Source organism: Gorilla gorilla, chromosome 10, assembly GCF_029281585.2.
Source record: "Gorilla gorilla gorilla isolate KB3781 chromosome 10, NHGRI_mGorGor1-v2.1_pri, whole genome shotgun sequence".
NCBI lineage: Eukaryota > Metazoa > Chordata > Mammalia > Primates > Hominidae > Gorilla > Gorilla gorilla.
Genome location: NC_073234.2, coordinates 50,785,583 through 50,800,966, shown reverse-complemented (window position 1 = coordinate 50,800,966; position 15,384 = coordinate 50,785,583). Strand labels below are relative to the sequence as shown.

At 41.5% G+C, this 15,384-nt stretch overlaps 1 protein-coding gene across 4 annotated transcripts in view; it reads left to right on the top strand.

Moving 5' to 3' along the window:
• DIP2B (disco interacting protein 2 homolog B) overlaps nucleotides 1-15,384 on the top strand; it is a 245,725-nt gene that overhangs the window by 33,846 nt on the left and 196,495 nt on the right. The gene's annotated exons all lie outside the window — the stretch shown is intronic.

The window sequence follows — 15,384 nt, the reverse complement described above, 5'->3', positions numbered from 1 at the left end:
TTATAATTGTTTGTTTACACTTCTCTTTATTCTTCCCAGAGGCTAGAAACCATGTCTTATTCACAAACCTGTTGTGAAACATTGAGGGAAGGAAATCGGTAGGATGTGAGGGAATAGGTAGGGATTGAGTCAAAAATGGCCCAGATTTTGAGTTTGAGTGACCAGGCGAGTGATAGTGTGTTATATATACAAACACCTGAGTTGCCGGTTTGGGGTGAAGAGTTTAATTTTGGACATGTTGGAGTCTATGACAATGTGGGAAGACCATCCCAGTCAACAAATGGCATTGGGAGGACGTTCGAGTGGCTGTTCAGTAGGCAGTTAGAAGTGGTGAATTATATCCTGGAGCTGTTGAAGGATTTGGGCATCATCTTCATGTGATTCATCAGGTGAATCAGATCTTTGAAAAGGAAAGTAAAAAATGAAGCTAATGAGGAATGCCTCTGTTTAGGAAGCTAGAGGAGAAAGAAGAGTCATCCAAAATGACAGGGGTGATCAGTCACAGAAGTAGGAGGTGGACTGGGGTGGGTGGTGTGGTGCTTCTGTGGAGACAAATAGTAATGTTAAACCTATGGAGAGCTTAGGATAATTCAGTGAGAGAATACAAAGGATTGGATTTGTCAGTTTCAGTCCTGTGGCAGAATCAGAGGCTAGATTGAAAACGGGAATGAGGACATAGAAATGGTGAGCGCAGGCTTCTTATTTTGAAGTTGGGAAAAAGGAATAAAGAACAAGGGTGGATTCAAAAGAGTACTTATTTATTTTACTTTACTATTCTTAATAGATACCGAGGAGTCTTCATAGGGCTAAGGGAAAGAGACAGAGGAAAGAAAAGCTTGTGTTGGTGTGGGAGAGCTGGGCATAGGTTAGATCTCTGGATGTGTGGAAGAGGTGAGCTGCTTGAGAACAGGAGGGCAGGGCTGCTGTTCTCTCCTTCTCTAATAAGAAGAAGAGGATGAGCGAAAAATTCCACCTCAGAGGGAGGTTGGTGTGGGGATAAAGGGAAAAGGTTCAGAAAGGTGAAAGCTTAAGGGTTTGAGAAATGTGAAGAGAACAAGTGCATCAGCCATCGGGGAGTGTGAGAGGAATTAATGAAACATTGAAAGCATTGCCGATAGTCAGCATGAATTTGGAGTGGACACAGAAGTATGAAATGGAAAATAGCCCCACCCCACCTCCGTGCCCAGTCCCACTTCCCAAAATGTAGCTACTTTCTAAAGTCAGTTTTGTAGTTCCTGTAGTTAATAGTGTAACTTTCAGTAATATGTTGCAGTCAACAGTGTCTCTTGATTCCCTTCTGTGAACCATGAGAAATGTACCCATTTCTTGTACTCTTTTCTTCCTGAGTTTTTTTTTGTAATAATATTACTATTTTTCTATTATCAAAGTAAATAATGTTTATATTCTCTTTTGTATAACAAAAATTAGTCTTCACTCTGTATGTACAAATTAAGCCTAAACATATTCCACACATACAGTTTTTGCAATATTATTAAGTAAATATTATTTACTTTGGAATCTAGAGGTGCTATTGAATACTGGGAAAAGCAAACATAGTATTTTATTACCAAACTGCTTCAAAGAGAATGGCCCAATCATCAAGATCTAGTGAATCCTCTTTCAATTTCTTTTCAGCTTTCTATGCTCCTTTTAGGTCTTACTCGACTGCTGTTGTTTCTTATACTTTAAATTGTCATTTTTCTTGTATTTTTTAAAAACTTGGAATAGTTACTGTTTTTAATATGGGATGCATGCGTGTTGAGCTTGAAGTTCTTGCCTTTCAGAAACGTCTTTGTCTCATTTGATTGTCATTTGAATGTAGCCCACTTTAATACTTCGGAAGCTTTTAGGGTTTGCTTTTTGTCTTTGGAATTCTGAAATTTCATTAGGATATGTCTAGACATGTGTCTTTTCTCTTTCATCCCGTTTGGCTCTAGGTAGCTCGCTCTTTTCTTTTTTCTTTCTTTCTTTTTTTTGTTTTTTGACAGAGTCTTGCTCTGTCGCCTAGGCTGGAGTGCAGTGGCACTATCTCTTATGGAATATTACATACAAAAGAGTATATATAAAGTGTATGCACAGGCCAGGTGTGGTGTAATACCAGCACTTTTGAGAAACCTAGGCGGGTGGATCACCTGAGGTCAGGAGTTTGAAACCAGCCTGGCCAACATGGTGAAACCCCGTCTCTACTAAAAATATAAAAATTAGCTGAGCGTAGTGGCAGGCGCCTGTAATCCCAGCTACTCAGGAGACAGGCAGGAGAATCGCTTGAGCCTGAGAGGCGGAGGTTGCAGTGAGTCAAGATCATGCCATTGCGCTCCAGCCTGGGCGACAAGAGTGAAATACTCTGTCTCAAAAAAAAAAAAAAAATGTATCCACAGATTAAAGAAGAGTAATAGATTGAACACTGGTAGGTCCATGATCTAGTTTGAGAACTAAAAGCTTAAAACACCTCTGAAGGCCCCGTGGGCCTCTTCTGTTACTTTTCTCTCACCCTTAGATGTAACTGTCATCCTGAATTTTGTTAATTCTCTAGTTTTGCTTTGTAGTTTGTATAATCCTAAATAATATATTATTTAGTTTTACAAGCTTTTCTATGAATTTTCTATGAGTGCAATCATGCTGTATGAATTCTTCTGATTTGTCTTTTCTGCATTATGAGATTCATTCTTGCTGATGCAAGTTACTGTAGTTCTTTATTCCCCCAGCTTCTATGGCATCCCATTACATGAATCCATCTCAATTTATTAATCCATTCACCAGCTGGCAGGTAGTTTAGTTGTTTCTGTTTTTTTTTTTTTTTTTTGCTATTGCAAATATCATAGCTATGAACATTTTTTTTTTTTTTTTGAGGTGGAGTTTCACTCTATCACCCAGGCTGGAGTGCAGTGGCATGATCTCGGCTCATTGCATCCTGCACCTCCCAGGTTTAAGCAATTCTCTGCCTCAGCCTCCCGAGTAGCTGGGATTACAGGCGCCCACCACCACACCAGGCTGATTTTTTTTGTATATTTAGTAGAGACGGGCTTTCACCATCTTGGCCAGGCTGATCTTGAACTCCTGACCTCGTGATCCACGTGCCTTGGCCTCCCAAAGTGCTGGGATTACAGGCATGAGCCACCGTGCCCAGCCAGCTATGAACATTTTTATATAGTTATTAATATTAAAAATATATTTACATCTTCAGTCATAGATTTTCAGATGCCTATATAGCAGTCTCAAATGAGGTAGAACAGAATCTCTGGATAGGACATTATGATTAAAAAATTCTTTTTTTTTTTTTTTTTGTTGAGACAGAGTCTCGCTCTGTCACCCAGGCTAGAGTGCAGTGGCGCGATCTCGGCTCACTGCAAGCTCCGCCTCCCGGGTTCACGCCATTCTCCTGCCTCAGCCTACCGAGTAGCTGGGACTACAGGTGCCCGCCACGGCGCCCGGCTAATTTTTTGTATTTTTTAGTAGAGACGGGTTTCACCGTGGTATCGATCTCCTGACCTCGTGATCCGCCCGCCTTGGCCTTCCAAAGTGCTGGGATTACAGGCGTGAGCCACCGTGCCCAGCCAGCTATGAACATTTTTATATAGTTATTCATATTAAAAATATATTTACATCTTTAGTCATAGATTTTCAGATGCCTATATAGCAGTCTCAAATGAGGTAGAGCAGAATCTCTGGATAGGACATTATGATTAAAAAATTCTTTTATAGACGTCTTTGTGTTTTCCATAGTTTCTTCAGTGCACTTAGTTTTATATTCTAGAATTTAAAAAAATCAACTTACATTAACACTCTTTTCCTTTGGAGAATATAGAAAAAGCTAAGGGTCACATGAGAGATTTGCATTAATAAATGTAGAAAGAATCAGTGTAACTTGCATGTGTTAATTACAGTTTTTGGAAGCTTAATGATTTTATAGAATCATTGACAAGGCCATATGTATCAAATAAGCCTATTTGTAAGTTCTTCCAGTCTTGAATTATAGTGTTTCTGTGAAGTTTGTAACTTTTTAAGCTTCTTTTATTTATTTATTTTTTATCTAATATCAGTCACTCAAATTTCCTTTGTCAGCATTACATAGGATAAAGGAGACCTATCAAAAACTTTTGGAATCCAAGGACAAAGAACATTCTTTTTTTTTTTTTCTTTTAAATCCATAGTCACCATCAACTTCTGTTGGGAGAACAGAGAAAGATAGACTAAGAGAAACAGAGATAGAAAATGTTTAATCCTGTATTGTGGCTTACTGTAGCACTTCATATTCCCTTGAATTTTAGACTAGATTTCCTCCAAAATTCTGTGAACTTGGGGATATATATGATTGCCAGATGTCTGACACCTTTCTAGATTTGGAACTGTCTGGAATCTAATTTCTTCTGCTAACCCATAGTATATGAAAGAAAGTAACACACACACTATTAAGACAAACTAGAAAATATCATAAAGAGGCTGGATGCAGTGGCTCATGCCTGTAATCCCAGCACTTTGGGAGGCCGAGGTGGGTGGATCACTTGAGGCTGGGAATTGGAGACCAGTCTGGCAAACATGGCAAAACCCAGTCTACACTAAAAATACAAAAATTAGCCAGACGTGATGGCGTATGCCTGTAGTCCCAGCTGTTGCGGAGGCTGAGGCACGAGAATTGCTTGAACCCGGGAGGCGGAGGTTGCAGTGAGCCGAAATTGCGCCACTGCACTCCAGCCTAGGTGACAGAGACTCTGTCTCAAAAAAAAAAAAAAGAGGCCGGGCGCGGTGGCTCACGCCTGTAATCCCAGCACTTTGGGAGGCCGAGGTGGGCGGATCACGCGGTCAGGGATGGAGACCATCCTGGCTAACACAGTGAAACCCCGTCTCTACTAAAAATACTACTCGGGAGGCTGAGGCAGGAGAATGGCTTGAACCCGGGAGGCGGAGCTTGCAGTGAGCTGAGATTGGGCCACTGCACTCCAGCCTGGGTGACAGAGTGAGACTCCGTCTCAAAAAAAAAAAAAAAGAAAAAAAAGAAAAAAGAAAATCTCAAAATCTCATAAAGAGAATGGGAAAAGGCTGCATTTGTCTTGGAATTTATAAATGTATTCAAAAATTTTTTTCATCTTTGTTGATGCATATTTCTGTAATAGTTTTTTCCTGTCTTAATTTTCTCTCATAAAAGGAAAAGATTTGATATTCCTGAGTCATCACTCTCCTGAAATCTCAGTTTTACTCAGACCTGTGCTATATAGAGTATTATGTTCATGCCCATGTCTGATGTGGAGGGAGAGACACAGACAGGAGAGTGGGTGACTGACTCAGATGTAAATGATCTTATTATACTTGAGCTGCAACCACACCTAGAAACCTTGACAACAACAGGGCCTGTGTTTGATATACCTCACTTGTTAAATCCTGTCTGGATTTTAGTATGTCATATGTGTGTTCATCAGCAAAATTGAACAGGTGCTGGAACAATTGCAAAGCTTTAATCGGACTTATGATTACACTGTTTCTCGTTATGATTAAACTGTTTCTCATTTTGGCCAAAGAATATGACACAATAACTAAAACAAATTTCTAGTTGTTTCTTGTGTTGTTTATTCTGTTCAGAGGTTTCTTTTCTTTTTCTTTTTTATTTCTTAGACAAGGTCTCATTGTGTTGCCCAGGCTGGAGTGCAGTGGCACAGTCTTGGCTCACTGCACCCTCTGCTTCCCAACCTCAAGCTATCCTCCCACCTCAGCCTCCTAAGTAGCTGGGACTACAGATGTGTGCCACCATGCCTGGCTAATTTTTTTTTGGTCTCTTTTTGTAGAGATGGGGCTTCACCAAGTTGCCCAGGCTGGTCTCAGACTCCTGGGCTCAAGCAATTCACTCACCTCAGCTTCCCAAAGTGATGGGATTATAGGCGTGAGCCACCGTGCCTGTCCCAGAGGTATCAATGCTACATATACATCCTCCACCAAGATAGAGTCATGGGTAAATTAATTAAGGTTAAGAGACAATTTCAATGTCTTATGCCAAGCTGTTAAAGTTTTTTTTCCCCCCTTTTTATTTATTTTTGAGACAGAGTCTCGCTCTGTCACCTAGGCTGGAGTGCAGTGGCACAGTCTTGGCTCACCGCAACTTCCGCTCCCCAGGTTCAAGCGATTCTCCTGCCTCAGCCTCTCAAGTAGCTGGGGTTACAGCCACCCGCCATCACGCCAGCTAATTTTTGTATTTTTGGTAGAGAAGGGGTTTCATCATGTTGGCCAGGCTGTTCTCGAACTCCTGAACTCAGGTGATCCGCCAGCCTCAGCCTCCCAAAGTGCTGGGATTACAAGCATGAGCCACCGCTCTCAGCCTATTAATGTTTCAAAAATAGCTTTTCCCTCATTATAAAAATAGCACATGTTGGGCCGGTCATGGTGGCTCACACCTGTAATCCCAGCACTTTGGGAGGCTGAGGTGGGAGGATCACTTGAGGCCAGGAGTTCGAGACCAGCCTGGCCAATGTGGATGAAACCCTGTCTCTACTAATAATACAAACATTAGCTGGGCATAGTGGCACACGCCTGTAGTCCCAGCTACTCAGGAGGCTGAGGCAGGAGAATCGCTTGAGCCTGGGAGGCAGAGGTTGCAGTGAGCTGAGGTAGTGCCAGTGAACTCCAGTCTGGGCGACAGAGTGAGACTCAGCCTTAAAAAAAAAAAAAAAAAGAAGGCTGGGCATGGTGGCTCATGCTTGTAATTCCAGCGCTTTGGGAGGAGGAGGCCAGCAGACCACGAGGTCAGGACATCGAGACCATCCTGGCCAACATGGTGAAACCTCGTCTCTACTAAAATACAAAAAATTAGCCAGGCGTGGTGGTTCGCGCCTGTAGTCCCAGTTGCTCAGGAGGCTGAGGCAGGGGAATCACTTGAACATGGGAGGCAGAGATTGCAGTGAGATCATGCCACTGCCACTCCAGCCTGGTGACAGAGTGAGACTCCATCTCAAAAAAAAAAAAAAAAAAAAAGGAAATTAAAGAAGAAAATGAATATTTCCTTAATCCTAACACCCAAGTGTAAACATTAATGGTATTTAAGTAAATTCCCTTCCAGTCACTTTTGTATTCAGATATTCCGTCACTAGGGCTGGAGTGCAGTAGCACGATCTCAGCTCACTGCAACCTCCGCCCCCTGGGTTCAAGCGATTCTTCTGCGTCAGCCTCCCAAATAGCTGGGATTGCAGGTGCCTGCCACTATGCCCAGCTAATTTTTTGTATTTTTAGACAGACGGGGTTTCACCATGTTGGCCAGGCTGGTCTCAAACTCCTGACCTTGTGATTCACCTGTCTTGGTCTCCCAAAGTGCTGGAATTACAGGCGTGAGCCACTGCACCTGGCCTCAGATAACTTTCTTTTTCTTTTTTTTTTCTTTTTTTTTTTGAGACGGAGTCTGTCACCCAGGCTGGAGTGCAATGGCGTGATCTCAGCTCACTGCAACCTCCACTTCCCAGGTTCAAGCAATTCTCCTGCCTCAGCCTCCTGAGTAGTTGGGACTACAGGGTGCGTGCCACCACGCCCAGCTAATTTTTTGTATTTTTAGTAGAGAAGGGGTTCCACCATGTTAGCCAGGCTGATCTCAAACTCCTGACCTCGTGATCTGCCCACCTTGGCCTCCCAAAGTGCTGGGATTACAGGCGTGAGCCACCGCGCCTGGCTGAATAACTTTCTTAAAAGCTGGAGTAGTGCCAGGTGTGGTTTCTCATGACTGTAATACTAGCACTTTGGGAGGCCAAGATGGGAGGATCACTTGAGCCCAGGAGTTCAGGACCAGCCTGGGCAACATGGTGAGATGTGCCTTTATGAAAAATTTTTTTAAAAAGTTAACCAGGTGTGTTGGCACCTGCCTGTAGTCCCACCCACCTGGGAGACTGAGGTAGGAAGATCGCTTGAACCTAGGAGGTTGAGGCTGTGGTGAGCTGTGATCTCACCACAGCACTCCAGCCTTGGTGACAGAGTGAGACCTTGTCCCCTACCTCCCAAAAAAACCTGATTATCACTAAATTCATTTCTATTAAAAAAATGATTATCACTAAATTCATTTCTATCAACTTAAAAATCTGTTTTGGACATTTTCTGTTTCATTATTATTTAAAAACATGACTAAGTAATGTTCCATTGGATATACCATAATATTTGAATGTTCACCCACGGTTGGACACATAGATAGCTTTCAATTTCTCTATAATAAACATTTTAAGTATAATTTACAAAAGTCTAAACAAGAAATGTGTAGCTTAGTGAATTTATAGTGAATGTTTACAAAGTGAACACACCTGTGAAACTACCATCCGGATCAAGAAAGAGAACATTGTCAACATCCAGAAGTCATGCTCATTCGTAATTATTATCTCCCTCAAAGTTAACTGCTGTTCTCACTTTGGTCATCATTGATTGGTTTTGCCTGTTTTTGAATTTCATGTAAATGGAGTCATATGTGTGTTCTCTTTCTTTTCTGGCTTCTGTTGTTTAACATTGTAGCTGTGAGTTTCATCTGTGTTGTTATTTATAGCAATAGCTAATTCTTTTTCATTTTGCACAGTATTGTATGACTGTACCACATTTATTCTATTGTTGGTGAGCATTTGGTTTGTTTCCAGTTTTGGCTTTTGCGAATGTTTTGTGTATGTTTTGTGGTGCCCATATTTTAGGTAAAATTACCAGTAGTGGAATTGCTTGGTCTTAGGGTATGCGAATGTTCAGCTTCAGTGGTACTACCAGTTTTCCAAAGTGTTTATACCGATTTACAGACCTTTTGGCAACGTATGAGAGTTCCATTTCTTCCTGTACTTACCAATACTTGCTTGCTTGCTCTCTTCCTCCCTTCCTCCCTTCATCCCTCCCTCCCTCCCTCCTTCTTTCTTTCTTCCTTTCCTTCCTCTCCCCTCCCTCCCCCTCCCCTCCGTTCTATCACCCAGCCTAGAGTGCAGTGGCGCCATCACAGCTCACTACAGCCTTGACTTCTTGGGCTCAAGTGATCATCTCACCCCAGCCTCCTGAGTAGCTGGGACTACAGGCATGTGCCACCATGCCTGGCTAATTAAAAAAAATTTTTTTACAGATAGTGTCTTGCCATGTTGGCCAGGCTGGTCTTGAGCTCCTGTGCTCAAGATAACATTTTGGGCCAGGCACGGTTACTCACGCCTGTAACTTTTATTTTTTGGAGGCGGACTTTTTTTTTTTTTTTCATAGCACTATCTGGGCTCACTGCAACCTCTGCCTCCCGGGTTCTAGTGATTCTCCTGCCTCTGACTCCCAAGTAGCTGAGATTACAGGCGTGTGCCACCATGCCCAGCTAGTTTTTTGTATTTTTAGTAGAGGCGGGGTTTCACCATGTTGGCCAGCTGGTCTCGAACTCCTGACCTCAAGTGATCCACCCGCCTCGGCCTCTCAAAGTGTGGGATTATAGGTGTGAGTCACTGTGCCCGGCTAAAATAAGATTTATTGAGGACTTGTGTATAGCATGGTAGAAATAAAAGCAGAATTCCTTCTCTTCATTTTACAGTTCTTTCTGTGGAAATGAGTACAACTGAATATAGCAGGTGGCAGTGCCTCATTTTACAGTTCTTTCTGTGGAAATGAGTACAACTGAATATAGCAGGTGGCAGTGCCTGTCAACTTTGTTTCCATTCTGCACTGATTGTATTATCTTATTCTAATCCCTGCCAACCAGATGTACTTCCTTCTTCACATAAGATGGAGACAGCTTATTGTATATGCACACATGTGCAAATATGCATAAGTATAGCAAAAGTTGGTCCTGCTGTTCAGAAATATCGTTAACTGGTATCAAGTGAGAGGCAGCATGGTTTACTTCAGGTACAGCATGTAGTTTTAGATGCTTATTCCTCCCCTGTTGGTGGGAGTTCTGTGTTGTGAAAAATTCTTTTTTAAAAAAATTTCAACTTTTATTTTAGGTTCAGGGGATACATGTAAATGTTTGTTACATGAGTTGTGAAGAATTCTGAGGCCATGCCTGAGATCAGTGATTCAGAAGTCCTGTCACTGAATAGTAATTGTTGCAGGGGTGACATATGTTCCACATATTTACCTTCCGTAAATGAAGCAGAGTGAAGAACCAGACCAATGTAGATTTTCTAGCACTTATTTTTGGGCAAGTTATTTTGTTCTCTGGGCCTCTCAATGTCCTTATCTGGAAAATAGGAGGTCACATTCTTGCTAGGATTAAATACATTAATGCATGCAAAGTATTTCCTGATTGCCTTGCAGATAATAGGTGCCCAATAAATGTTAGTTCTCTCCCTTTTTTTTGTATGGGAGAGGAGGGACGAGGAGGGAGTGGGCTGTTCTTAAATAGGAATATTTTTAAAACTTATTATGAACTTATCACAGTCCCATGTCTCACTTTTCAGGGCCAATGTAGGAGGCAGTAAAGAAAGAAAAATAAATGAGACATCTCTTGTCAAGTTATAACTGGTTTTATGTATAAATAATTTAGAAACACATTACTTATAATACAAAACAATTAAAAAATATACCACTCTATTTGGCTGTATTTACTACTTTTCTGAAACTGCTTACTCGGAGGTTCGGTTCACCTTACCTCCTTATTTTTACTCCCTTCTTTTTTGACCTTTGTGGTACTATTAACCACCAACTTTGGTGAAATCCTTTCTTTCCTTGGCTTCAGTGAAAACATCACTTTCTAAACAATGAATTTCGTTTTCTGCTGGACAGGGGCCCTTTTTATAGAGGCAATAAACTTGTATGTTTAACTTTGATGATTGATTATTGATTCAGTTGGTAATACAAATTAAAGTTTGGCTTAAAACAGTGAAATATTTCTGGGAAGTAATTGAATGATGACTGTACAACACTAGAGTAATTTAAAAATATTTAGTGGCAATATTCATTGATACCATCTTTTTTTAGAAGCTAATTTAACAGTAACTCAAAGCAGGGTTAATTTTGTGTAACCTGGCACCCAACATTGTATGTCTAGGAATCTGTCCCTCAATAGGATGAATGGTAAAAACATATGTAGAGAGATATTAATCGAAGTATTACTTGTAAGAACAAAAGATGGAAACAACTTAAAAACTTGTCAATAGAAAAATAGTGAAATTATGATTTATTCTTACTATTCGTCCGTTAAAAAAGTGAGCTAGAGTGTGTGGGGGCAGAGTGTATGAGAGAAATCTCTGTACCTTCTGTTCAATTTTGCTGTGAACCTAAAACTGCTAAAAAAAAATAAGTCTACTAAAAGAGCTAGAGCTATAAATGTACTGAGCTAAAAAATATCTGTAATATATTAAGTGAAAATAGGCTGTGACACTATGTATAGCATGATTTCATTTCTTTTTTAAAAAAGGGTGTGAGCTGGGTATAGTGGCTCATGCCTGTAATCTTCGCACTTTGGAAGGCTGAAGCAGGAGGATTGCTTGAGGACAGGAGTTCGAGACCAACTTGGGCAATGTAGTGAGACCCCATCTTTACAAAAAATACAAAAATTAGCCAGGGATGGTTGTGCATGCCTATAGTTCTAGCTACCTGGGAGGCTGCAATGGGAGGATTGTTTAAGCCCAGTAGTCCAAGGCTGCTGTGGGCTAGGACAGCACTCCTGCACTCCAGCCTGGGCAAACAGAGCAAGACCCTGCCTTTTAAAGAATAAAAATAAATAAAATGTGTATATATTTTTATACATAGGAAAAACGCATTGATTTTAGTGGCAATTTCATCTAGAATTGGGTTTAGAGGGGTTAGAGTAAGGAACTTTTACTTCTTATTAGGTATACTTCCAAAAAAAGTGATAATTATGAGTGATACTTTTTTTGTGTATGCTTTTCTGATATTTTTCAAATAAAATGATCTTAAGAAAAAACTAAAACTTAATGGAGAGCAGGAAAAGGGAGATAAGGATCCAGCTAGCTACTTTAACTTTTAACAACGATGTCCTTTAAAAATGTTTGTATTTGTATGCATACTCATGTATGTTGTGTATATGTGTATATATACACAGACACACAAAATACAGAGTAACTGCAGTCTGACATTCAATTAAGCTACAGAATGCATGGTATTGGCATGCATTTTTATTTTATTTATTTATTTTTTAATTAATTTTTTTGTTTTTTGAGACCGAGTCTTGCTCTGTTGCCCAGGCTGGAGTGCAATGGCACGGTCTCGGCTCACTGCAACCTCTGCCTCCCGGGTTCAAGGGATTCTCCTGCCTCAGCCTCCCAAGTAGCTGGGACTACAGGTACCTGCCATTGCGATTGGCTAATTTTTATATTTTTAGTAGAGATGGGCTTTCGGCATGTTGGCCAGGCTGGTCTTGAACTCCTGACCTCAGGTAATTCCCCGCCTTGGCCTCCCAAAGTTCTGGGATTACAGGCATGAGCCACTGCTCCTGGCCTTGGCCTGCACTTTTAAAGTGTAGGATACTAAGAGGTGTTTTTCTGCACATCACAAGGTACAGTTCTTAAATTCTTTAAGAAGTGACAGGATTTGTTCAGAAAATGTGCAGTTTTCTAGTGTTGCAGTAATGTGTGTTCAGGTTTCCTTCACACAGGTTACAGCTTATTCATAACCCCGAGTTAAAGTTTAAATTTTATGTAATTAGCCACCTATGTGACCTTTGAAACTAAGTGAGGAAACTATTCCGGAGTAGTGAAACTTTGAGTACAGCTGCTTCGGTTTTGGACTATAAATTGGAATTCTTCTATTGAGCAAGAGTCAGGGATGAAAGTGGGGGCTGGTTAAAAAAAAAAAAAAAAAAGGGCCGCGCCCGGTGGCTCATGCCTGTAATCCCAGCACTTTGGGAGGCCGAGATGGGTGGATCACAAGGTCAAGAGATCAAGACCATCCTGGCCAATATGGTGAAACCCCGTCTCTACTAAAAATACAAAAATTAGAGATTGAGACCATCCTGACTAACACGGTGAAACCCTGTCTCTACTAAAAATACGAAAAATAAGCCCGGCATGGTGGCGGGCGCCTGTAGTTCCAGCTACACGGGAGGCTGAGGCAGGAGAATGGCGTGAACCTGGGAGGTGGAGCTTGCAGTGAGCCGAGACCGTGCCACTGCACTCCAGCTGGGTGACAGAGCAAGACTCTTGTCTCAGAAAAATAAATAAATAAATAAAAATTAGCCAGGTGTGGTGGCGTGTGCCTATAGTCCCAGCTACTCGGGAGGCTGAGGCAGGAAAATCACTTGAACCTGGGAGGCAGAGGTTGCAGTGAGCTGAGATAGTGCCACTACACTCCAGCCTGGTGAAAGAGCAAGACTCCATCTTAAAAAAAAAAAAAAAAAAAAAGCCATGTGGTTGTTCATGATTTCTGAATTTTATGTTTAATATGACATTGGTAGCGTGTTTAACTTCATTTTATCATGGCCACTTATAAATAGATAGCTTAAGTCTGTGTGCACAAAATTATGTTTCATTCTGTTAAATTTTTTGGTATTTTCTTTTTTAGATATAGAGATTTAAGTTCCTTATATAACTAAGGAAAAGTCCTATTCCAAATTTAACAATCAAGGTACCTAGTTGTATGAAATTTGGAAATTTTCTTAACCCTCTCTTCTGTGTTATTGGCACTTTTTGATTTTCTAGGAGCTCTGGGGTTTGCAAGTTAAATCTGAGCCTTGAGCATTCCTGCTTTAACCAGCGGGATGGCAGCCATTTTGCCCTGCGTTAGTGCCTTGTCCAGTGAAGGAAAATGAAACACCTAGAAACTGTGAATTTTGCTTTTTGGACCTGATTAGTTTTGTATATAATGGCTAACGTTAAGTTTTTAAAATTTCCTTGTGATTTCTTGGGTTTTAAATTCAGGGCTTACTAACAGTACTCGTGGGGCCAGCTGGAATTTTGAAAATTGAAGCTTCCTGCATTTTATTGGCCAGTTTCTTCATTGATTTTTTTTTCATTCATCTTTTTCATGAGGCTAGGACATTCACAAGTGAATTGAGAAATTGAAGTACTCAGAATTTAACTATGAATGTTTGAGAGGCACCCAGTCTAAAAGAACGATTAGACTCTAAGATATTCATAACCATTAGTTTATTAATAGCTCTATAAAAGTTTTCCATGTTCTAGGGTCCTGAGGGGAATGGTCTAGATAACCTAACAGACTTTTCCATCCCTCATGATTCATTTTACTCTATTGAAAATTATCTTAAACAGAAGGAAATGAATAGGCCTGGTAGAACCAGATTTGAAACAGTGTTGCTTCAGTGGGAAGGGAGTGGTTTCTTAGTCAGTGCTTGTGGAGGCTGTTACTCCAGAGGCAGCCCGCTTCTCTGCAGTTAGTAAATACTACTGTAGCCCAGTGGCAGATACTGCCGACATAAATCTTAAAGCTAGTAACATGTTGCTCTTCTAGGAATTCCATTCAGCTACAGATTTAAGGTTTATCAGTAGTATTTCCAGAAAGATGGTCCGACACAGTGGCTCACGTTTATAATCCCAGCACTTTGGGAGGCCGAGGTGGGTGAATTGCTTGAGTCCAGTTCAAGACCAGCCTGGGCAACGTGGCAAAACCCTGTCTTTGCCTGTAGTACCCCCAAATATTTGAGAGGCTGAGGTGGAAGAATCACCTGAGCCTGGGGAGGTCAGGGCTGCAGTGTGCTGAAATTGCACAACTGCACTCCAGCCTGGGCAATCAGAGTGAGACCCTGTCTTTAAGAAAAAAAAGAAAGAAAGAACATGAAGTATTTTAAAGACCAGATTCTAGGCTGGGCGTGGCTCATGTCTGTAGTCCCAGCACTTTGGAAGGGTGATGAGGGTAGATCACCTGAGGTCAGGAGTTTGAGACCAGCCTGGCCAACATGGCGAAACCCCATCTCTACTGAAAATACAAAAATCAGCCAGGCATAGTGGCACGTGCTGGTAATCCCAGCTACTGGGGGGCTGAGGCAGGAGGATCGCTTGAACCTGGGAGGCGGAGGATGCAGTGAGCCAAGATCAAGCCACTGCACTCCACCCTGGGCAACAGAGCGAGACTCCATCTCAGAAAAAAATGTCTGTGTGTGTGTATTTTGAGACAGAGTCTCACTTTGTTTCCCGGGCTGGCGTGCAGTAGCGTGATCTCGGTGCACTGCAGCCTGTGCCTCCCAGGCTCAAGCCATCCTCCAACCTCACCCTCACAGGTAGCTGGGACTACAGGTACATGCCACCACGCCCAGCTAGTTTTTGAATATTTTGGGGAGATAAGGTTTTGCCATGTCGCCCCAGCTGGTCTTGAACTCCTGAGCTCAAGTGATCTGCCCGCCTTGGCCTCCCAAAGTCTTGGGATTACATGCATGAGCCACCATACCTGACCCAATGTCCTTCCTTTTTTAAAGCTGAATAATATTCCATTGTATGTATGTTTCATATTTTGTTTATTCATCTGTAGATGGACATTTAAGTTGCTTCAGCCACATGATGATTGGAATAG